The sequence below is a fragment of the Hemicordylus capensis genome, chromosome 3 (assembly GCF_027244095.1).
Source record: "Hemicordylus capensis ecotype Gifberg chromosome 3, rHemCap1.1.pri, whole genome shotgun sequence".
NCBI classification, from domain to species: Eukaryota; Metazoa; Chordata; class Lepidosauria; order Squamata; family Cordylidae; genus Hemicordylus; species Hemicordylus capensis.
Window position 1 is genome coordinate 111,710,746 of NC_069659.1, and position 23,620 is coordinate 111,734,365.

Here is a 23,620-nt window from a genome sequence, read left to right on the forward strand (position 1 = left end):
CTATTTTCCCTAGATACGCCTCTGGTCACAGCTTCACCTCAGCTTGTGTTGAAAGGCCTCAGCTATTCCTTTCTGAGGCTGTTGCAGCACTGGAGCTCCTTGTTTAAAAACACTTCTTATCAATCTATCGCTTTTTTGTTACTAAGCATTGTCCTTGTGTAATAAATGACACTTTATCTACATTTACATCATGGCAAGTACCCTTGCTTTTGACCTGTGTTGGTGAGAGTGGCTTATCTCAAAAGTGTAGACGCTAGTGAAATGTTGTTCCTCTCCAATTTTGACTCTATTCATCAGGCCTGCGTTACGGCAGGTCATCCTAAAGTCACCGAAGTAATCTTTCATTCTTCTCTTAGCTGTCCAGCACCATTCATTGGTTACTTTTAGTGTTTTAGTAAAGATGTGTCAGAATAATACGGGGCTTATTTATAGTTCCATCATGTATGTAACTAAAATGACTGGGATATTGTGACATTGACCTTAAATCAGGTCTATCCTTGTTGTGCTAAAAGAACAAGCTTTATCATAGGTACTGAGAAAAGGAACTTTTGTGGGAAATAAATCTTAGAATATTTAGAAATTGAACTCCTAGGATTCTGCTTCAATGATTTCCAAGTCCTCAAATACTTATATGTGATAACTTAATTATGCCTTTCACACTTAGATATTTTTTATTATAAAGATGGAATGTTCCACAGAGGCAGCAAGCAACTGATTCATGTCTCTGTGAGAAACTAATCTGCTAGTGAGAGCAAGCCTACTTACAAACATGGCAAAGGAGGCAAGAAATGGGCATGGCTGGAGATACAGAAATATTTATTTATTTATTAGAAGCATTTTATATACCACCCACTCCAAAGATTCTGGGAGGTGTACAATGACATTTATTTATTCATCAAATTTGTACACCGCCCCAAACTTTTGTGTCTCGGCAGTTAACAATGGCATAAACCAAGTTCTATAAGGTAACATTAAAAACCAAGTTCCAAAAAATTACAATTAAAAATTACATTAAAAATTGCAAACTAAAATAGATAATGGAAAGGAAATAGAGTAAACTACAGGGCAAATGCCCAGCGGAAAAGAAAGGACTTCGGTAAGGATTTAAAGACTGGTAAAGAGGGGGCTAGATGAATCTGAAGGGGAAGAGAATTCCAAAGAAGTGAGGCAGCAACTGAAAAAGCCCTTTCGCAGGTGCTAGAACTCCGAACCTTTCAAAAATCAGGGACTGACAAAAGGGCCATCTGAAATTATCTAACAGGATGGGATGTAACTGGATGAGAGAGGCGATTCTGTAGGTAAACAGACACCAAGCCCCACAAGGCTTTGAAGGTAAGAACCAGGACTTTGAATTGAATTTGAAAATATGTGCAAAATATAAAACATATTAATGCTGAGGAAGATATAAAAAATTGAGGAAGAACTTCTGTGGATCTCCCTGGTCAGAGAGAGAGAGAGTCAGGAGGGTTTTGTTTGTTTTTGAGGGGGAAGGTAAAGAACAGATGGGAATATCATTTTTTCCTCTGGCTGAGACCCAAGAACTCCAAGGCTTGCTCCACCCCAATCCTATAAATGTTCCCTTCAAACATTTGGGAGAATACCACACAATTAGAATTAGCAGGCTGGAGCATGTTAAAAGCAATTGTTCATCTACCCTCAGTTTAGGAACTATGACTATATATTATAGTGGTGCTTCACTAGACCCCTAGTACCTGATGTACTTTCAGTACCTGATGTACTGTAAAAGTTCAGTGTGTCTATGACTCTCAACGGATATCACAGGGAAAGGTCCCTATCCCATGATGTGGGAATATTTTTCTTCACCACACAAAGAAATACATTTCATTGCTTAAGAAAGCAAAACTAACGGACCGAAATTTGGAAAATATTTGGAAACTTTTTTCCAAATTTGGGGGGGTGGGGAATGAGAATCACATGAAAAGGTTAATTATGGCTTTAATAGAAGTGCAGGAATATGCATTTTCTTGTTTGGAGTGCAAGAAATGCTAAAGCCAAATATTTAATAATTCAATCAGGGAAAATTTAATTAAACTTCTGTTTTCCAAATGCAGCCATCAGTGTGCTGCCGCTAAGAGGCTTGTCTGTCACCAGTGGTGAAGAACCATCTTGGCTCAGCCTTGCCTTTGAATGGAATGAGTTATCCAGGGCGCTCATGAAAAGAGAAACTCCTGCAAGATGGTAGTTCCTCCCCTTGCTAGGAATGTCTGGTTTCCCAAGGTCTATTTAAAAGAAATGAGGTGGGTGATAAGGGTTGCAGTGAGGGCTGGGAGCAACTAATCAACCCAGCAACTCAGCAGAGGAGGTGAGAGCTAAACTGAGCCCTATCCAGCTGAGACACAGGAGCATTGTCCCAAGGAGCACACAGACACAATAAACTTGGGTAAAGGGGGCCAAATTTTATTGTGGTGGTACAATCATCAAACTGTGAGCAGCAACTCCACCCTATCCCCTTAGCAGTGTGGGCCTAACCAGGCCGGTTTGGGATATTGCTGTCCTCTCCCAGAACCCCTAATGGGCGACACATCCTGACTCAGGATAGAAGCGGGACTAAGCCTGCTTCATCCCCAGCCTTGTCAATCCATCCGGGTCAGGGAAACTCCTAGGGTTTCCAACACCCCAAGCCGTGCAGCCTTTGAGGCGTGGGAACCCCTGAAGCATGATCTCTGGCAAATCAAGGTCCCTGACCCACCAAGTCTCATGGGACTGATTGCCCACTACACCTTTTTCCAAAACTGCCCAGGAATGCTCACCCCACACTCTCAACCCACGTGTACATCCACCCAGCCCGCACTGTACCTGCCACGAAGGGAGGTCAGTCTAGCTTGGCCTTCCTTGTCCATCACCCTCCAAGATCGCAGCAAGCCCCCTCCACAGGTTCACCAAGTACAAATTGTATCCCGCCATGGACAGATGCACACCATCACGATGAAAAAGTTGGGGCAACGAGTGCACAATACCGGGCTGTGGGATGTAAGCGCCCCTAAAGGTGATGGCATACCTGCCCATGGCTGCATTCACCTTCTTTCGAGCCCTCTCAACCCCCGCTGGGCTCCAAACCCCCCTCCAGACCCTGTCCTGGAATCAGTCAGCCCACACAATGCGCGTCCCAGGTGCCCACTGGCAGATGGTGGCGAAGCTGGAGATGGCCTGCTGGATCAATGAGAGCCCAGTTCGCTTCCCCAGATCATTCTCCCCCAAGTGAATAACTAAAACATTGGGTGGAAGCCTGCTAGCAAGTTCTTCCCATATCCTTGGCAGTAGCTGCCCCCACAGCATTCCCCTCATCCCCAGCCATTGCACGCAAACCCAGCTGAGTACCGATTGGTGAGGTGCTAGCTGGTTTGTGGTCCCAGAAGACCAGGGAGTGGTTGCAGATTAACACACACACCAGAGCCGCTGCTCCGCCAGCACCTGCCAAGAAATAAAGTACACGTTGATCAGCGAACATACCGCAGGAAGGCCTTAGACCTCCAGCGCCCAATACACTTAATCTCACCCTCATTGAGGCCCAACCTGTGAGTGGTGGTGGCTGCACCAATTTGGAAGGAATGAAGACTGAATAGGTGAACTGGTTCACCCATGGCCATGAGTATTCTTCACAAAACGGCTCAGAATTGGTATTGCGTAAGTGGTAAGCCATCCACATGCACAAACAGGCACCCTTGTGTGCTGGACCAAAGCGCTATGTACTGACGCAGCACCCGCACCGGACAAAGTGCACCACCACCAGTGGACGCCAGCTCAATACGCTGTCCCCTGCCACACTGGTCAGTCTTGGACCAGCTCAGGAGCAGCTGCACTCCCCCTCCTTGAAAGGCCAGATCCAAGAATTGCAGACAGCGGTCCCATGGGGCCTGACTGCTACATTGGAGGACCTCACTTGGCTGAAAAGCCCCGAAGAAGGATGTGGTGACAACCACTCGATAAAACGGGCTCAGATTACTATTTCCCCCAAAACCTGCAAAATAGTACACTTTATTTTAAGCCCAGTTATAAGTCTCCCAGGACTGGGTTACCTGGGAGAGTATCTTCTTCTGCATGATCCCAACCACGCATTAAGATCATCAAGATGTCCATCTCCATATACTACTACTACTACTACTACTACATCATTTATATCCCGCTTTTCCTCCAAGGAGCCCAGAGCGGTGTACTATATACTTGAGTTTCTCCTCACAACAACCCTGTGAAGTAGGTTAGGCTGACAGAGAAGTGACTGGCCCAGAGTCACCCAGCATGCATCATGGCTGAATGGGGATTTGAACTCAGGTCTCCCTGGTCCTAGTCCAGCACTCTAAGCACTACACCATGCTGGCAATATATACATGTGTTGCCAGTATACATGTGTTGAGACCACCCATGAGAACTTCAGCCACCATGTAACTTGGTAACTGCTAGATTCTCCTCTTGCAATTATCACCTGGGGGCCCCTGTTCTACTATATGTTTGCTATCTCAGTAGTAGACTATTGCACACATTTGGGGAGTACTTGCCATTGGTAGAAACATTTATCTGTTTGCCCGTTCACCTTGTGAATGGGCTGAACCTACTTTGACCACGATGAAGGTAAGGTAAAGTGTGCCATCAAGTCAATTTCAACTCCTGGCACGCACAGAGCCTTGTGGTTTTCTGTGGTAGAATACAGGAGGGGTGTACTATTGCCTCCTCCCATGCAGTATGAGATTATATCTTCCTATATTGCTGCTGCCTGATATAGTACCAGTGGGGTTAGGGATGTGCACGGAACCAGCTGGCCTGGTTCGAGTCCAGACCAGACTGGACTCAAACCTAACCAGTTCGGTCTGGTACCCCTTCCAACACACTCGATTCAGTTCGGTCTGGGGGTGGGGTTTCACGGACCTTTTATTTTAACTTAAAAAAAAATGTTACCCCCTTCAGGGGAGTTGTTGGAGGCAGTGGGGGAGTCCATGGCGGTTCCCCCTCCCCCCACTGGCCTCAATGCAGCCCGAACCGGCCTGTTCAGCCAGCACTTCAGCCTGTTCGGGCCTCCCCCCTCGACATAGTGGCCATTTTGGTGGCCAACGCACCTGTGCAATTGGCTTCTGAGAGGCCTGGCATGACCCAGGCCTCTCAGAGGCCAATTGCTCAGGCGCCATGGCCACCAAAATGGCCACTGTGCCGAGCGGGGAGGCCCGAACAGGCTGAAGAGCTGGCTGAACAGGCCGGTTCGGGCTGCATTGAGGCCAGTGGGGGGAGGGGGAACCGCCGTGGACTCCCCCACTGCCTCCAACAATTCCCCCGGAGGGAGTAAGTGACATTAAATTTTAGTGGGTTTTTTTTAAAGGTCCATGAACCCTAAACAGTCAGGGGGTGTTCAGTCTGGGGTTGGACTGAAAAGGGGGTGGTTCGGTTCGACCCCGGACTATCAAACCAAACTGGCTCAATGTCAAACCAGTTCAACGTCCAACGTCTTCGCACACCCCTAGTGGGGATTTGAACTGGTAACCTTCTGCTTGTTAGTCAAGCATTTCCCCACTGTGCCACTAGATATAATATACGCATGCTTTTATCTGTTGTACACTGAATCTAAGATGGCTGCATCTATTCCTGTCTATGCATGCACATGTGTTAAGGAAAAGGTTTTACTGTGTAGTTTCTCATTGCACTGTTGTCTTCAGCCTAAAGTGCAGATATTGGGAATTTGGCTTGAAGTCGAAATGCAGATTATGTAAGCGGGAAAACTGCAGTGCCCTTTTCTGCTGCAAGGTACACTTCTCTTTTCATCCACAAAGATCTGCAGAAAATAAACAGTATACCAAGGCTTATGTAAACAGCTTCAAAGTAGCCAGATATCCAATTGTGTAAATTAAGAAGTCTAATTAAATGCTTCCTTGTTCAAAAGCAATCAAGATCTGGAGGATGGGGGATTTTTGTCAATCCTTACACCATACAAATCGAGAAATCCCAGTGCTTCACCTTCTAAGTAAAAATAAAATCCTTGAACAAGTACACATTTACTTTCTGAATCATGCAGCAATACAGTTAATTGTTTCTTCAATTAACCCCTGTGCCCCGAAACACAGGATTATGCTGCATATACAATCAGCAGATTTGCTGCCATCATATTGTCAACCCTGCCCTCAAATGATAATTGCAAGGGTTTCGTTAGTCCTTTTGTAAATTGAGAATTGTTCCCTCTGAGCACAATGTAGTAATTTTAGAAGCTTTGATTGAAGTGTATTGTTTCCTCAGCCTAATTAATTGGATGCAAAACATCAAGGAAGCCAGTTATAGAAACATGACTTTAGCAAATTATGTTAGAATAGGAAAGCATCAAGTGTACTGTTCTCTCTGTCCTTCTGTTAAAGGTCTTATGTCTCATTGTCCTCACCCCTAGTCCACTCCAGTCTAAATACAGTTGTTGAGATAGGCAGTCTTTTCTGCATCTGCTTCTCTACTATGTTACTTCCTGTGCCTTTGTATGGCAGTTGAGCTTCCAGGATCTCACATGTGGAACCTGAAACCTGAAACAGCATGGCATATTCTCAAGTCCAGTCCAGCAGCTGCGCCATCTTACTACTACTCTTCTCGTGTGACTAAGGTCTAGTTCTTGTCTAAGTACTACCGTTCCAGATTGCTGGGGACTCCTATGACTGGGGGTGGGGTCCTCTACATAGAAAAACAGATGCCACGGGGGAAAAACTTTAGGTTAACCTGTTCCCTGGCCTATTTTTTAAGTTTTGTTTTGTTTTTTGAATTGGGGAACCACCAGTCATTTGAGTCCTGCCCTGCTCAAGACATGGAACCCAGAAGTGGGAAATGTGGCTAGGGCAGGGGACTTGCAGAAGGGAAGTGATGGGTAGGAAGGGGTTAAGCCCTCTTCTCCTAGCACTTTTCTGCTCCAAATTTTGCCATCTCCAAAAACCACTTTTCCTTAGAAGTGGTGACTGACAGGTTTATTATACGAGTTTGCATGCAAGTCCAAAGACATAACAATAGCTGAGACTTATCAAGGCCAGACATTTCATCACAGCCCTACTTTCTAACCTACTTTCACTACATCTGGGTATTAAAATTTCACTGTGGCTGTTTGCATTTGCAAATGTAATCAGTGAATTTCCTTGGAATTGCTTTCTCACAAGTTCAAATACATTCAAATAGAGCTTAGATGAGTCCTTCTCCAACCGATTGCCAAGAAATTTTGGACTGACAAAAGGAAGTACCTTTTCACACAACTTATAATCAACCTATGGAATTCTCTGCCACAAGATGTGGTGTCAGCCAACAGCCTGGATGGCTTTAAGATGGGTTTACATAAAGTAATGGAGGACTGTTCTATCAATGGCTACTAGTCTGAGGGCTTTGTGCCACCTATAGCTTCAGAGGCAAGATGCCTCTAAATACCAGTTGCAGGGGAATAGTAGAAGAGAGGGCAGGCCCTCAGCTTTTGCCCGTGGGCTTCCCAGAGGCACCTGGTTGGCCGCTGTGTGAAACAGGAAGCTGGACTAGATGGGTGGTGGGAATGGAGAAACATAGCAAAAAGAAACAGGACATTATTTGATTTGGAATTACTGATCTGATTGAATGTAAGAATCTGTTGAGAACAATAACAAATTATGATTTGCAAATCAAAATCGTCTCCCGAGTTCTGAGCCCACACGATATGTACCTCTGTCTTATCTGGATTCGGCCTCAGTTTGTTATCCCTCATCCAGCCCATTACTGCCTCCAGGCAGGCATTTAGGGAGGTTAGGTCTTCTCCCGATGATGTTGAGATGGAGAAATAGATCTGGGTATCATCAGCATATTATTTTTAAATTTATTTCACATATTTTTATACCGCCCAAAACGTACAGGATAACACCCTGTATCAAATCTCCTGAAGATCTCTCCCAGAGGTTTTGTGTAGATGTTAAACAACATCTGAGACAATATGGAGCCCTGAGGAACACCATAGGAAAGTTCAGATTTTGAAGAACAACAGTCTCCAAGAGAGACCATCTGGAATCTGTCTATGAGGTAGGAGTGGAACCACTGCAAAGCACTGCCTCCCACCCCCACCCCCTCAGACATTCCAGAAGGATATTATTTTGTATTTTCATTGGTTGTTTACCAGGTGTTTTGTATCTAAAATACATCTGCTCATGTATTTTTTTAAATCTAAAATCGTTTTAAGAAGTATTTTGCCCATCTGGGATGGGGAAGAGTAAAAGCCATTTACTGCTGGAGTGCATGGTGTCACACAGCAGTCATTCACAGTATCAAAAACTGTGTTTTACCTGGGTTTGGGAGCTGTGTATGCCCCCAGTTTTTGATTGTGTGGAGGCAAGGTAGGAGGAAAACCTGGTTGTGTGGAGCCAAGGTAGGAGGAAAACCTCTTACCTTGCTTCCACACAACAAAAAATTAGGATCACACACAGCTCACAAACCTGGGTAGAACACAGTTTTTTATTTTGCGAATGACCTTACAGCCTTCCTTACCCCATCTCTAATCACACAATGGGCTGAGTGCCGGCGTTGTTCTTCAGGTTGCGTAACCTGATGGCATGTGTCCATTCTCCTTCCTCACTCCATTCTCCTTCCTCACAGCTAGATATCACCTGGTGTTGGAACCAGCTCACCTCTTTACCAGCATGAATGCAGATAAAGGAAGATGTTCCTTCAGATGTGAATTGTTCCTGGGAACTGGATGCTTGGGTGATTCTTACAGCATAGAGAGGCCTTTGGCAGAGGTATTGAAGTTGCATTATGTGTTTACCTTCTCTGAGTTTGTTAATTGTTCCCATATGTACAAGTCCACATACAACAAAAGCTTAGCATGACCAAGAGATGGAAATTCTACATCTCTCCTTTTTAGTAAATGTGATCATTTTTTCTTACACTGAAATGTGTTCTGTTTTGCTGAATCTGTGCTTTTTTCTGATCTATGAACAAAAAGCTTTGCCTAGGTAGCATACTGACTTGTATCTTAATGTACATGTCAATTTCATAGTGTCACTTCCTGTATGAGAGGCAATTACCTTCGTGAGCCACAGACAGGTATCTGTCTATGGCCTTCCTTCAGTATATTTCATCCCTTTTATGACCTGCACTCTTAGCTTCCATTTTTCTGAACAGCGGTATATACTGTAACCTCTAGGCTAAGTGCGTCTTCATAACTCATACCCTGAGCACTAAATCATTTATGTTCCCCTCAACTGAAACCTCTTCTGTTTTCAGAGTTCCCTCTATGAGAGGCCAAATGGATCAGCAAACAATGTTCAGAAATAGGTGACTCTCATAATAACTCTTGCCTAGTTACAGGCTATCATGGCTCTGAACTTCCCATGTACTGTACATTGAAGGGCTTCCACATTTGCCAAAGCCTGTTGAACATAAAAGGGATTTGATCCTAAAATCCATAGTAATATTTTTCATAAGTAACAACATGAGTCCAATAAGCACAGATGCTTTGCCCAGCTATTTTGTATGGGTTATAATAAAGAACTAGAAACTCCAAGCTTGTTATTTCAAAAAAGGAACATATTGCACTTGGATGTGAGATCTGAAGCCAGTGGTGGGTTTATCAAAAGGTTGAAAATGCTCAGGATTAATGGAGAATGATGGGGGTAGGGAATCTGGATAAAAATACGGCATAGAAAACAAAAGGATCTTCAATACTAGTTTATTTCACAAGGGAACACTGGATTTGGGTGTGATTTGCATTTTAAGGCATTTTGTTAAGAAACTAGTTTGAAATAAAGGTACAATTTAGATGCCAGTTCTGTGATTTACATCCACACAGAGCTGGTTCAGGTTTTCACGGGCTCCACAGCAAAAGATAGTGGGCTTTTCCAATCGCCACCTTCCAGTGAGCACTCTCACCTGAGAGGCACATTTCAGGAAATTAAAATGAGAGGCACTATCACGATGGCTATCTCCAATTTTAAGGCTCTCTATTCTCTCCTGGATATCAGTGATGACTACTGCCAACTAGTAAATATCATTCCATGTTAACTATAAAATACTGAAAAAAGTCAATGATCAGATATGAAATACTGATATCAAATATCACTGGATGTCAATGCAAATATTTGGAGCTTTTTCAGGAATCCGAAGAATATCTATGAATACAACAAATATGTATATACCACTTTTCAACAAAAATTCCCTAAGCAGCTTAGATAGATATAAATAAATATCTGGAGAATATCTGACAAACATTTGCAAAGAGTGTATGACCACACACTAGCCCTAATCAGAGATTATATTGGAGCTATTCACATGCACAGGCAAAACCGGGCTAAGGAAGCCCAGCCCGGTTTTGCCAGCACATGTGAACTGCTGGTTGCTGCTTAGCTCCTGGTGGGGGCTTTGCAGCAAATCCACTTATGGAGCCTGCTGCTTAGCCCAGGTTTTGAGCACGAGGGCGCACTTAAACTGGACTTAGTGCTTGTGTGTCAGTGCTGTACAGCTCCAAGTGGATCCTACATGCGAGTAGCTTCCCAGTCAATGCTGGAAGGATCCCTACAATGGACCATGCTTTCATGCAGTGCATTATAGGAGTTCAGGGGGCGGGGGCTGGGAAGATGCACCCCGGCCCCTGATCCTCCACACTGCCAGCAGCAGCCAGCAATGGTCTTGGTGGGTGATCCACCTGCCCAGAAAGGAGCCCTCGATTGTCTGCTGGAGAGAAAAGCATTTTAAGGCTTCCTCCCCTGCAGATCGGAGCCCTTTCTGACTGATTGTGAGAAAAGGCTCATTGTATGTTTGTACAGATCTGCATGCACATACATGTTTTTGTGTACAAATGTTCATTAAAAAAACAAAGCTAGGTACAGGCCGCTTCAAAGGCAGAGAACCAATAGGGAGTGTACCATTGTGCATGTCTTGAACAGAATGTGTGAATAACTGTACAGATTGTATGTGTATTGAACATAATGTGCGACTCTGCCTACTGAAACCTGAAAACCAAAACAGGTCTGGTAATTATCAAAGAGTTGATAATATTAATATTAAAATGAGTTGTTGCACTGAAAATTGAAATAAATATACATAAATAAATGTGGAATAAACATTGTAAATGCACAATGTACAATAAACATTGTATGTGCACAATGTAAAATGTACATAATAAATGTGGAACAAACAAGAGGGGAAACTGACCAGGTTATTGAATGTCAATGCAGGTTTCCTAGATATCATATCAGAACATAGCATAGTCAGGGGTGATCAAGGGAGGAGAGCTGGTCTTGTGGTAGCAAGCATTACTTGTCCCCATAGCTAAGCAGAGTCTGCCCTGGTTGCATATGAATGGGAGACTTGATGTGTGAGCACTGCAAGATCTTCCCCTCAGGGGATGAAGCTGCTCTGGGAAGAACAGAAGGTTTCAAGTTCCCTCCCTGGCTTGTCCAAGATAGGGCTGAGAGAGATTCCTGCCTGCAACCTTGGAGTAGCCACTGCCAGTCTGTGAAGACAATACTGAGCTAGATAGACCAATGGTCTGACTCAATATATGGCAGTTTCCTATGTTCCTATGTTCCACCAATTATCTCCAAAGGCCAATATGAAAATGGCCCACATTCTCCACAGCCTTATGAGGGTGAAGCAAGAGCTTAACTCTTGCAGTAACTTGGCAGATTAGCTGCACTGCTGATTTGCCTTGCACCATGCAGCAAGTGGGAAGGGGAAGCAATTTTAGCTGCTCTCCCCTTTCTGGAAAAGCCCTGTTCAGTGCCAGGAATATGTCTCCAAAGATCCTGCAACTCTCAGAGACATATTTCTGGCAGAAAACATGGCTTTTTCATGTTCTTCCACTGTTTCCAGCAACCTGAACTCAGTTTGTGGCACTTGCCATCCCTTACCCCTCGTCAAAAAGCTGAGTTGTAGGCAACAGTCACCAGAGGGCACAAGTCCAATAGCCAGGACTGGGAGCTCACTTGAAGTGAAGAAGGAGTGAAGGAGCTCACCTGGATTGAAGTCAGGCAGGCGATCAGGAGCCAAAAGGCTGAGACAAAAGCAAGCAGTCAGAAATACACCAAGGGTCAGAGCTGAGTTATCACTAGTAGCCAGAAGGTGAGATAGGAGTTGGAGATGCTGTGGAACATGCTGAGGGTCAAAGCCAGGTAGTTATTAATAGCCAGGGGATCAGACATGAGTCAAGAACAAGCCAAGAGTAAAGCCAGGGGAGTAGTCAGGCACCAGTAGGGTTGCCAGGGCCAGATGGTGAAAAGTCAATATCCATCACCAAAAAAGTGGAAATAGGACATTTTTCAACCCCCCCAAAAAAAGTCTCCAGGAAGTCTCCATTTTGCTTAAAATTTGCATATGTCTATTGGTATTATATGCATTTTTGGATACAAATAGGATAAACTTGAGAATAAATACAGCTCACCACTGTTAAGCTGATGACCAGGTGAACTGTATGCCTGCTCAGTCTGCTGTCTAGGTGCAGAGTCTTTAAGGCCCCTGCTTCTTTCTTACTTACTACATTTATAGACAGCTGCATCCAAAGGCTCTGGGTGGTGCACAACAAGTTTAAAAAGACAAGTTTAAAAAGTCTTTTAAAAACCACCCTGAGCCATTTTTGGAAGGGCGGTATATAAATCAAATAAATAAAAACACATTTTAAAACACCATTCTTAACCATAAATTCATCTCCTGGTTAGGTCTACCACACACACAGTCCTCTGTCCTACTCCCACACTGGTCACCCAGCCTGCTTTCCCTAGATAGGCCAGCAATTTCACCTCTTGGCTCAAGGCAGGGAGCCAGCTAGCTACTGAACCAGCCTCTTTGCATGCTGGCATGGCAGTGCATATACAGTCTCCCACTCGCTTGCTGTTCTCTATGATGACAAGCAGTTATATACCACTTTTCAACAGAAGGTTTCAAAGAAAAATAAATAATCAGATGGTCCCCTGTCCTCAAAGGGCTGACAGTCTAAAATGAAATGCAAGGTAACACCGGCATTAGCCACTGAAGGAATGCTGTGCTGGGGTTGGATAGGGCCAGTTGCTCTGCCCAGAATAAATAGAAGATTCACCACTTGAATCTCTTCACGGTGGCTTTTTAGCAGAGATAACTGCTAACTGAGTAAAGTCAATTAGCTAACTGCTAACTTCTCACTGCATCACCACCACATGAGGGAAGCAAGCTGCACCCGCTAGGCCCACCTCTCCATGCTCCTGCATCACATTGCTCTGCAACCTGCCACTGAAGCAGAACTTCCCCTCTGGCTTCCCCATTGGATGGATGGTCAGTAGGAAGGGGAAGGAGACAGAGGAGGAGAAACTGCTTATGAGAGCAAAGTGTTCTCAGAGAACAAAATGTTTCAGCTGCTCCCCAGAACTTCGGACATGACAATACATGCAAAAAAGTTTGTTTGGTCCCCCCAGTATTCTCTGTTCTTCTTAATGAAAAAAAAAATCATTTGGTCCCAAAAATAGTTACATGTCCATTGTCCTCTATAAAAGTCCCTAGTTGGCAACCCTAGGAGCCAGAGGGTCAAGCAGGTAATCTAAAGTTAAAAGCAAGCCAAGGGTCAAACCAATCAGACAGGAGAGATCACTAGGAGATACACACCAGATCAGGAGAATCTTGATACTGAGACAAGGCACCCTTCAGCCAAGAAGCCTCTTATACTTCCTGTTGCAGAGAAAGGCCAATGAATGATCCCTTAGGGCAGGGCTTGTCCAGGGCTTCAATGGCCTAAGAATCTGCTGCAACTTCACAGGCTTCCATAGTGGGCGGCAACACAGCAAGCAGATAGCACACGATATCTCTTCTTGGAATTGGATGCCTGCCAAGCCCCCAGATATTGTTGGAGCCTTTGGGTTAGTTGCAAGTCCAGCAGCCTTGGATGCCAATCCAGCCTAGTGATAGTCTTACTGGGGCATGGAAGCTGGATCTCCAACCTGAAATCCATGCTCAATTTTGAGGCGTTGCATTCATTTGTTCTAGAAACATCCATCTCTGCTTAGAACAAAAGAAGTAATATAATGTTCCCTTCCACAACCCTCTTCTTTCTCCCCACTCTTTCAATGCCAATTGTGCTTTTCCCTCAGTAGCTTGACTTTGATCATCCCCACTCCGCCTCCCCTCACTGTTCTAGTTTTCAGATCCACTCTGTTGCATCCATTCCAGAGCCAATATTTAGTGGATAGCTGCCTGCTTCTATAGCTGGTCAAAGTTGGCTGTGGAAAGGAAGGGATCCCCTAGCATCTGAGTAATTCCCCCAGCTTCAAAGAGTAATTCCCTGAGAACTGCCTGGGTTTCTCTGCCCTGGACACACAAAGTTGGTGCACACATGTATACGAAAAACATGTCCGAACATGCATGGTAACACTTGTTCTGCAAGCAGAACAAACAGGTGACAGTCATCAATAATTCCCTTTCCATCAACTGTAGACCTGTTTCCCCAAGTCTCCTTTTGACTTCAAATAATTGTACTCGGAGGGAAAAACACTATTTGTTGTGAATAAGAACATGATCTTGATTGTTACCTGTTAAAATGTTCTGGCAAGTAAACAGTGAGATACTTAAATTACCTCTCTGGATTTCTATTGCCTAGGCAAAACAATTCTTCGCTGAAAAGCAGAGCTCACTGTCCTGATATATAAATTGCTGTGCTCAGAGCACAATAGAAAATTCATTCTCTGCTATCTCAAAGACAATTCAGACAATGTGGCTAAAATTTACCTTCCACAGGTTAAGAAGACACAATTGGAGCTTTCACAGAGATAAAACATAAACAAGAAGGCATTCTGGTGTACAAATCTTATTAAACCCTAAGAAAAAGTAAATACAGGTTTTTACTTGGATTGCTATTTTCTTCCATCTGCAGTTGCATTTTGCTGATGCTCTGTGTTTACTTTTGATATATAGTAGATGCATTTGGCTGTGTACAGTACTGGAACAAAGTGCCCAAATGTGGCAATTACTGTACTTGTGCTATAAGCACAAGCAGTGACGAGTGCAATGTAACATAAATTAAATGTGTATCACAATTTCTATGCCCTGGGGGAAAGCTGAGCAAAGTTATCCAGTGATTACACTTCCATCAGCATGTCATTAACAACTCCAGATGGCAGGACTTTAACTGCATCGAGCCTGCCAGGTGTAATGAAGGGGCTAAAAATAACTGCAAAGTGTGATCTGGTAACAGCTTAGCTTGCGAAAGGAATTTCTTTGTATGAGGTAACAATGGCATCTTTTCTGGAAACATATGGCCAAAACAATATCCAGCACAATAATATTTTGTATATATAGACTTGTAAATATGTAATGGTGTGAGTAGTAAACAAATGCTTCAGAAGAAACCTATATAAAAACCCTTGTCAATAAACTTGAGTTTACTACTATTTATATACTGCTTTGTGATGAAAAAGTTCTCAAAGCAGCTTACACAGAAAAAGAATCACAATAAAGTGATTCCCTGTCCCCAAATGTTCACCGTCTAAGAAGAAACACAAAGGAGATGCCAGCAATAGCCACTGGAGGGATGCTGTGCTGGGGTATTTATTTTCTTTATGGAAATACAGACTTTTCTTCTGCCAAATACGTAATTTATTCTCTGTCCCTCTTTCTTTTTTCTGGGCTTAACATTCAGAAAATAATAATGATTGCAGGATGTATCTCCAGGACCACCCTTGGCATGATGTCTTAGGAAGTCACAAAGATTTGCTGGTGACAGCAAGTTGCAAATGAGAAGCTCTTCAATCACCTGCAGGGACCTTTCCAATAATACAACATGAAAACCATTTAGTCCTTAATCTTAGGAGTATTCCCAGATATTTAAAAGCAGCAGCAACAATGAAAAGTAAAACTTAAAAACTGCACAACTCATGCCAGAACTATTAATTATAATATTGGGTGTTGTTGTTTATTTCATATAAGATCCATTTTCAGTTTGCATTTATTTTCCTGTTGCATGCTGTTTTGAATGGGGGCAAATCTGCATCCAGACCAGGGCACATTTACTCCCACTAGGATGTCCATTCCACACTGGTAATCCTGTCCATTCACACCACACAGACCTTAAGGCCAGAGTGGTGCTCTATAATATTAAGGAAGAAAATAGTGATGATGAAATACAGTTTATTAAAGAGCAGATCCCAATGCATTCTCCTATTCAGGGGAAGTGGTTTACAGGGCACAATACTTGACTTCTAAACAGCTTAGCTAAGTCGATTATTGTTCACTGTAAACCACTTCCCCTGAAGAAGAGTTTTACTCGAAACGTGTTGGGATATGCTCTTTAATAAACTGCATTGCATTGTTCCCATTTCCTTCCTTCCTACCCGTTGGTGTGGCACCTTCCCCTCTGCTGTGCTCTACAACATCACTAGTGTAAAAGGTACTTGCAGTCTGTAGGTACTTGTTTCTCCATCTTCCTTGACAAATGTCAAAATGTCAACAGTAAGCTGTCTCTGTCTTCACAAGGTAGCTTTGCTGTGCTGTGAAAAGCCACTTATGAAAAGGGAGAGAGTTGTAGTGGGGGTGGGGGGCACAGCTTGCATAGTGCTGGGAATGCTGATTGGCCACTCTCCTGGACATTTTCTGGCATCATGCTTCAAAACTGGGTTTCAGGGTTGGGTCATAATGAGAATGGACAAGAGAGGGAGTTGCATCTCTCTCTTCTGCTTCTAGAATATACAAAAGGGAGAACTTGGGGCCTAGCGGCAATGGCAAAGGGCAGCAATCCCTCTGCCTTGCTGCAGTGTCTTCCCAGTTCCTATCCCACAAGTGGCCCCATACTTGGGACCTTCCTTCACAAACTGCTTGTAAGTTTGTTCATGAAGTTGTGACCTGTTTTCTGTATTGGTTTCTCCTCTTTCCTGCCCATTCTCAGTGTGTCCACCCAGACACTCACTGTATGCATACATCTTCTCTATTTGATATATTACAGATAAAGAAGAGCTGGAAATTTGTGTCTAAGATGGGAACAGAACCAAATCTTCTTGTTGTGTTACCATGTTGAAAGAGGGGAATGGTTTTGCCTTTCTCCTCTGAGTAATTAATCCACTGATTTCATTGATATGTAAAGATATTTGGGATGACTTTGTTGCACAAAGGTTTCACCAGCCCAAGCAACCGGTTTCACCAGCCCAGAATTTTTGGTTGCCTGCCCATCTATGCTTTGCCTGCTGCTGAAAGCATTAGATTACATTGCAGTTTGGGCCATACTAGACTGGAAGGAAGCAAGCAAGGAAATTTGGCATCTCATAATATTTATTTTATTGTTGTCAGTGGTGGCTTGTGGGTAAAGAATGTAGGAAGAAGTTGCTGACACTGAGCTGTGACTTAAGGGAACCCTGTATCCTTACTAATAATCAAAATGGTATGGTGGACATTTGATGCAGAATGACGTCTATGTCAGCACCATGTATGTGCATGATTGCTGATTGCCCAAATGCATTCAGGAAGGGTATGGGTCATTCATGTTGGTATATCTGGCCAATAAGCAGCTGTGCATTGCCACAGTGGTGATCAAGACATACGTAAGCCTCTACCACCACAGTAAGGGTAGAGAGTCCTCTCCCCCAGATCACTTATCAGTCTCTTCCTACATGTTGTACCTTCTTACAGGGCACTACTGACTGTTGCCTGTGCATATATATACAACTGCTATATGTTAAACTTTTTAAAAGTATAACAGAAAAATTTAATTATCAAAAGGATAAATTTCTTTCTGTATATAATTCAGTCATATTCTGCTATTTGTTTTTAACCACTGCTGAGAACCCAATGGATCAATCAGATGTGAGACCCAATTCATACTGCTGGATTTGCCCACTTGATAATTTGTGTGAATTGAGCTATGTGGGGAGTGAGGCAGCAGCTATTTCCATTCTGGAAAAAGTGTCACTTTGACCTCAGACATGACTGTCAGCTCACACACATAGAGAGAGGTTCAAAGTAACTATTCTCTACAGTCATGTACAGTCACAAACAGGATCATGTGAAGACATTCAGTTGTGTGAAGTAGCCCTATTTGCTTTTCTCCGATTCTTCCATTATGAGAGTGGCACAGCTGCAGCTCCCCCATGGCCTCATCTCTCATCACTCTAGTAATATAGGAATATAGAAACCACAAGAAAAGCGCAGGATGACATGGAAGGAACCTCACTATGTGTTGTCTTGATCTATGGCTGATACAACAAATGAACTTAGTTTCCTACTATTACACCTGTAAAATTTGATTGGATAAAAGCTTATGTTTTAAACTAGAGATGTGCATGGAACTGGCTGGCCCGGTTCAGTTCGAGGCTGGACCAACCTCAAATCCATCCTGGCCAGTTAGGTCTGGCACCCCCTCAAAAACCCCACCCCCAGTTTGGTTCGGTTTGGGGGGGTTGCAATCTTAAAATTCTTTTTTAAAAATTCTTTTTAATTTTTTTTAACCTGTTACTCCCCTCAGGGGAGTTCCTGGAGGTGGCAGGGGGTGTGTGTGTACGCAGAGGTTGTGTACAGGCGCCCAGCCCCCAATATGGCTGCTGGGCCACCAGGTGAAGGCTGAAAACTGGCCGAAGAGCGCCCGAATCAGGTGAGGAGGTGATTTAGAAGGCCGGTAGGGGGAGGGCGAACCTCTGAGGACACTTCCCCGCAGCCTCCAGAAACTCCCCTGAGGGGAGTAAAAGGGGAAAAATATAAATAAATTTAAAAGAATCTTAAGATTGCAACTCCCCTGAACTTTTGGGGGTGTATGTGTGTTTCGGTCTGGGTCCGGAGCAAACTGGGAGAGGGTTTCAGTTCAACCCCGAACCTTCAAACCCCCAAACCGAACCCCCAAACCCCCAAACTGGTTTGCACATCCCTATTTTAAGCTACTATGGCCTGAAAAGGTGTTGTTACAGATGGTGTTGCTCAGAGATAGCTGCTTTCTGAAACACGAACTGTTGTACCGCATCCCTCAGGGCTCCATCCTATCTCTGATGCTTTTAAACATCTACATGAAACCACTGGGTGAGATCATCAGGTTTGCCGCAGGGTGTTATTAATACGCTGATGACACCCAAATCTATTTCTCCATGACATCATCATCAGGAAAGGCATAACCCCACACCCCACCCAAATACCTGCCTACAGGCAGTAATGGACTGGATGAGGGATAATAAATTGAAAGTGAATCCAAGCAAGACAGAAGTACTCATGGTACAGGGTCATACTTAGAGGGATGTGATAGATCCTCTTGTTCTGGATGGGGTTCCACTCCCCCTAAAGGATCATGTGCATAGCTTGGGAATGTTTCTAGACCCAGGCCTTACTTTGGTTGTTCAGGTTGAGGCTATGGCCAGGAGCTCCTTCTATCAACTTTGGTTGATATGACTGCTGCATTATTGTTTGAAGCTAATGATCTCAGAACTGTGGTGCACTCTCTGGTTAACCTCTAGGCTTGGTAACTGCAGTGTGCTCTACGTGGGGCTGCCTAGTTCAGTTGGTCCAAACTGCAGCAGCTGGTTTGGGGCTTCTCCCCCCCCTCAGAATTGCCATATTATGCCTGCCTTAAAACAATTGCATTGGCTGCCAATTGGTTTCTGGGCAAAATACAAAGTGCTGGTAATTACCTTTAAAGCCCTAAATGGCTTAGGATTGGGTTACCTGGGAGAATGCCTTCTTCTATATGTTCCCCATCGCATATTAAGGTCATCGAGAGAAGTTTGTGCCAGATGCCACCAGCTTGTCTGGTGGTGACCCGGGAACAGATCTTCTCTGTAGTTACTCCTGGGCTATGGAATGTGCTCCCTATAGGTGTTCATGGTTTAACATCTTTACCAGCCTTTAAAAGAGCTCTTAAGACACATTGTTTATCCAGGCTTTTAGTAATCTTTGGAAGTTTTAAAATTGTTTTGTTTTAACAGTTCGTCTTATTTTGTTTTTGTTGTGTTTATTTTTGTGAACCGCCTAGAGCAGGGATTCTCAACATTAGGTCCCCAGATGTTATTGGACATCAGCTCCCATAATCCCCAGCCCCAGTGGCCTTTGATTGGGGATTATGGGAGTTTAAGTCCAATAATATCTGGAGACCCAACATTGAGAATCCCTGGCCTAGAGCCTTTGGAGTCGGGCACAGCATAGTAAGGAAAGAAAGAGAGAAAGAGAAAACGAAGGAAGGAAGAATCCAAAATTATCTCACTGACTGATAGTTAAGTCATTCCTTGCAAGGACGGAGCTCTTGTGCAGCATATAAGCCACTAGAAGTAGTGCTCCTAATGTACTGGCACACTACTCGAATTCCCGCTGCTATGTTTCCCAGACTATGGGAAACACCTATATTGGGCAGCTGCGATATAAGAAGATGCGGAAAGGCATCATCTCATACTGTGCAGGAGATGGCAATGGTAAACCCCTCCTTTATTCTACCAAAGACAACCACAGGGCTCTGTGGTTGCCAGGAGTCGACACTGACGCGGCGGCACACTTTGCCTTACCTTTACTCTTCCACGAGGCCATTGGTGCTTCCTTAGAAGCCCACAGCAGTGTGGGCAGCTCAGAACCACCCTCATTATGCTGTGAACATGTTGGCCAATGACTTACTTGTGAACCAAATCTGTTTATAATGTTATAGCTCTGCTAAAGAAGCCACTGCATACCAGAAAAATATTTTTTGTTTGGTTGAGGTGAATATCACTGTGTAGATAGGGCAGGATGTTATTTCCTTCTTTCCTCTGATTACCCTCAGTTCCACCCTTTTTCTGCCTTTTCTATTGCCACAGAGTGCCAAGAAACTTCTCCCCCAAAGGCAAGGGCCAGCTTGATGTTTCAGGCGGCTTTTGGCACACTGCCCTACATGGACTCCCTCCTGCCTGGTGGGCCATGAGAATGGTACACCACACAGAGACCATGGGCATGGAGATGTGTGCTGCAGGGACCAATAGTGTGCCTGTCTGAGGGTGCTGGATCTTTGGCATTTGCCCAATGATGCCTACCCCCACACTAGCCCTTCTCAAAAAGGACACAAAGTGCCTAGGCACATTTTGTGCTGCCTATGGACATTTCTGAATGATCTATGTATGGTTTAAAAAAAATCTTTTTCTAGCCCAAACATAATTCATATCTTCTTAAACAAACTCATGGGCAACCAACCCTTGGTATCATTGACTGCCATTCAGTTTTTACCCTGTTTTATGATGAGAAGTTAGAAGAACCAAGAAGCAGTCACATTCTCCTTTTAAATTCTAGCACTCAGTAGGAATTTCCCCCCAAATGGGATTTGACACAATCTCTATCTCCAGTCATGTCAGTCCCAACCCCTTTCCTGACAGACATAGAGGTGCTTCAGATGAGCAGCATGAAGTGCCATAAGGGGGTTTGTGGGGAGAGCGGGCTTGACCCGCTCTCCCTGCACATGAGCAGGCAACTTGCCCTGGGGGGTCGGATTGGCCACCCACACGATTACCGGCTCCATCATGGAGCTGGTTGGGGCGGCCGGGATTGGGGGCCTCCCAACTCTGGAAGTACCAGAATGCTCTGCGCAAGTGCACAGGGCATTCTGGGGAGTCCCCTGATGCTGGGAGGCTTGTTGTAGCCTCCCCGTTGTGGGGGTCTATTCATGAGGCGTGGTGACACACGACCAGGAATACGGTGTTAGCGGAGTGCGTGCTCCGCTAATCTTGTTTAATGGGGGGGGGGCATTTAAGAGCTGTGAGCTGTGTGGCTGTTCATGCAGCACATGATCAGCCAAAACTGGGCTGGGCTCCCTTAGCCCGGTTTCTGCTGGTTGTGAGAATAACCTCAAAGTCCGCAATCCCAAGTACTCTTTCTTGGAAGTAAGAGCTACCAAACTCAATGGGATTTGTTTCTACGTAGTTAAGCATAGATATATAATCAAACAACTAGCTAAGAAGTAGGCTTTGTATAACACACATTTATATACATAAATATTTGATGTGTCTATACATAAATAAATACATACAGGTATCTACACATATGTACAGAAATAGGTATGTCCACATTGAAATTATTACCAAAAGGGATAATTCCAGTGAATAACATGTCAAAACCCAGATACAGAAATAGGTATGTCCACATTGAAATTATCACCAAAAGGAATAATTCCAGTGAATAATTTGTCAAAGCCCAGATATATTGATATCTTTGTTACTATCAGCAGATTAATCATCCTTGTTGAAGATTAAAATATTCATTTATGCTTTTTACTGCCAGTTACTGGAAAGGTAGCATACATAAGGAGTAAATTTCATTGATTTCAAGGGGAGTCAGCAAAATTAGGATGTTAGGACTGGATTCAGTTTGCCTACTCTTGGAGGTGACAAATATGAGGGCATTTGGTAGTTTGGCATTTAGAAGAATATGACCAACTCCAATGCACATGCTGCTATCAGTAAGTTGCTCAACCAACTTTTGCTATGACATAAAACAAATTAAAATTGTGTGTCCAAGATTTGCAACTAACCTTTGTTTTGAACAAAAATTGGCATTTAACCAATTTGTCTTTATTCCCCCTCTATGATTTTTTGACACAAAAATATTTTTCCATGACAAAGGTTTGTTGTCACTCTCAAGTGTCAAGCACCAGGATAGGAAGTACTTGCTGGACCTTGGAGCACCTTGCTGGACCTTGGAGGATGGCATCCTAGCAGGCCCAATGAAGATTTCCACTGGAGTCAAGGTGGGGGCAAGTTGGCCAAATATTTACCACTCATAGTCCTAGGACAGGGCCAGGTTCTGGCCAAGAAAGTGAAAGTGAAGTGAAAGGAAATGAAGTGGAGACTGTAGCCAAGAAGTAATGCCAGACAGGATAACTGCACATGGAAGAGATAGCAGAGTAATCAGCGTGACACAGAAGTTAGCAACAGGCACAAGAACTCACATTAGTGTTCAGGTGAATCTATTACATAGGTCAAGTCTGCAAACTTAATTCACCCAGACTCTGATGAAGGTCCTAACAGAGGCCAGAAAATTCCAATCATAGAGGGAAAGCAGATGCAGCCAGGGGCTTACCAAGATAATCTGGGTGTCCTAACTGCCTGGACCTCTCAGCTGAGAGCCCCCCCCATGCATAAGCCTCCCTGCATGTGAAGCCCCCAAAACCTCCTTTGGGGGGGGCACCCTACCAACCTATTACACCAACCCCCCTTAACTTCTTACTGTGCCCAAGGGATGGCTGTGGGAGGGGGAGCAGAGCAATCATTCTCCTTTCTCCCCTCTTCCCCCTCTCCCAGCAGTGGAGAGACTGGAGAGATGCTGGCCCTGTCCGTTCGGGCCTGCATCTTTAACAAAGTGCGAGGCACTCCTGCGCAGTTTAGAGATTGTTGCAAGTCCAAGCTTGTGACGATCTCTAAACTGTGCAGGCACATCTCGCACTTTGTTAAAGACACTGGCCCGAACGGACGTGGCCAGCATCCCTCCCGTTTCTCCACCACCAGAGAAAGGAGGAGAAGGGAGAAGGACTGCTCCACACACACACTCCACAGCCACCCCTCGGCCACGGTAAGAAGTTTTTTAAAAACGACAACAACAGAGGTTTGGTGGTGTGGGCATGGGGTAGTGTTGTAAACCTGTTCCACTAATCTGGAGCTATAAATACCAGCTGCCGGAGAGTAAAACAGACAGGGGCAGAAGTCAAACAACAAAGCCAGGCAGTATTTATTTATTTATTTATTTATTTAACATATTTTTATACTTTCCAAAACTT

At 44.1% G+C, this 23,620-nt stretch overlaps 1 long non-coding RNA gene across 2 annotated transcripts in view; it reads left to right on the top strand.

Annotated features, from left to right (window-relative positions):
* LOC128349232 (uncharacterized) overlaps window positions 1-23,620 on the top strand; it is a 247,476-nt gene that overhangs the window by 106,127 nt on the left and 117,729 nt on the right. For both annotated transcript variants that reach the window (XR_008318640.1, XR_008318641.1), the window contains exon 2: window positions 8,572-8,714. This is a non-coding gene — a long non-coding RNA (uncharacterized LOC128349232). The remainder of the gene's footprint in view (window positions 1-8,571; window positions 8,715-23,620) is intronic.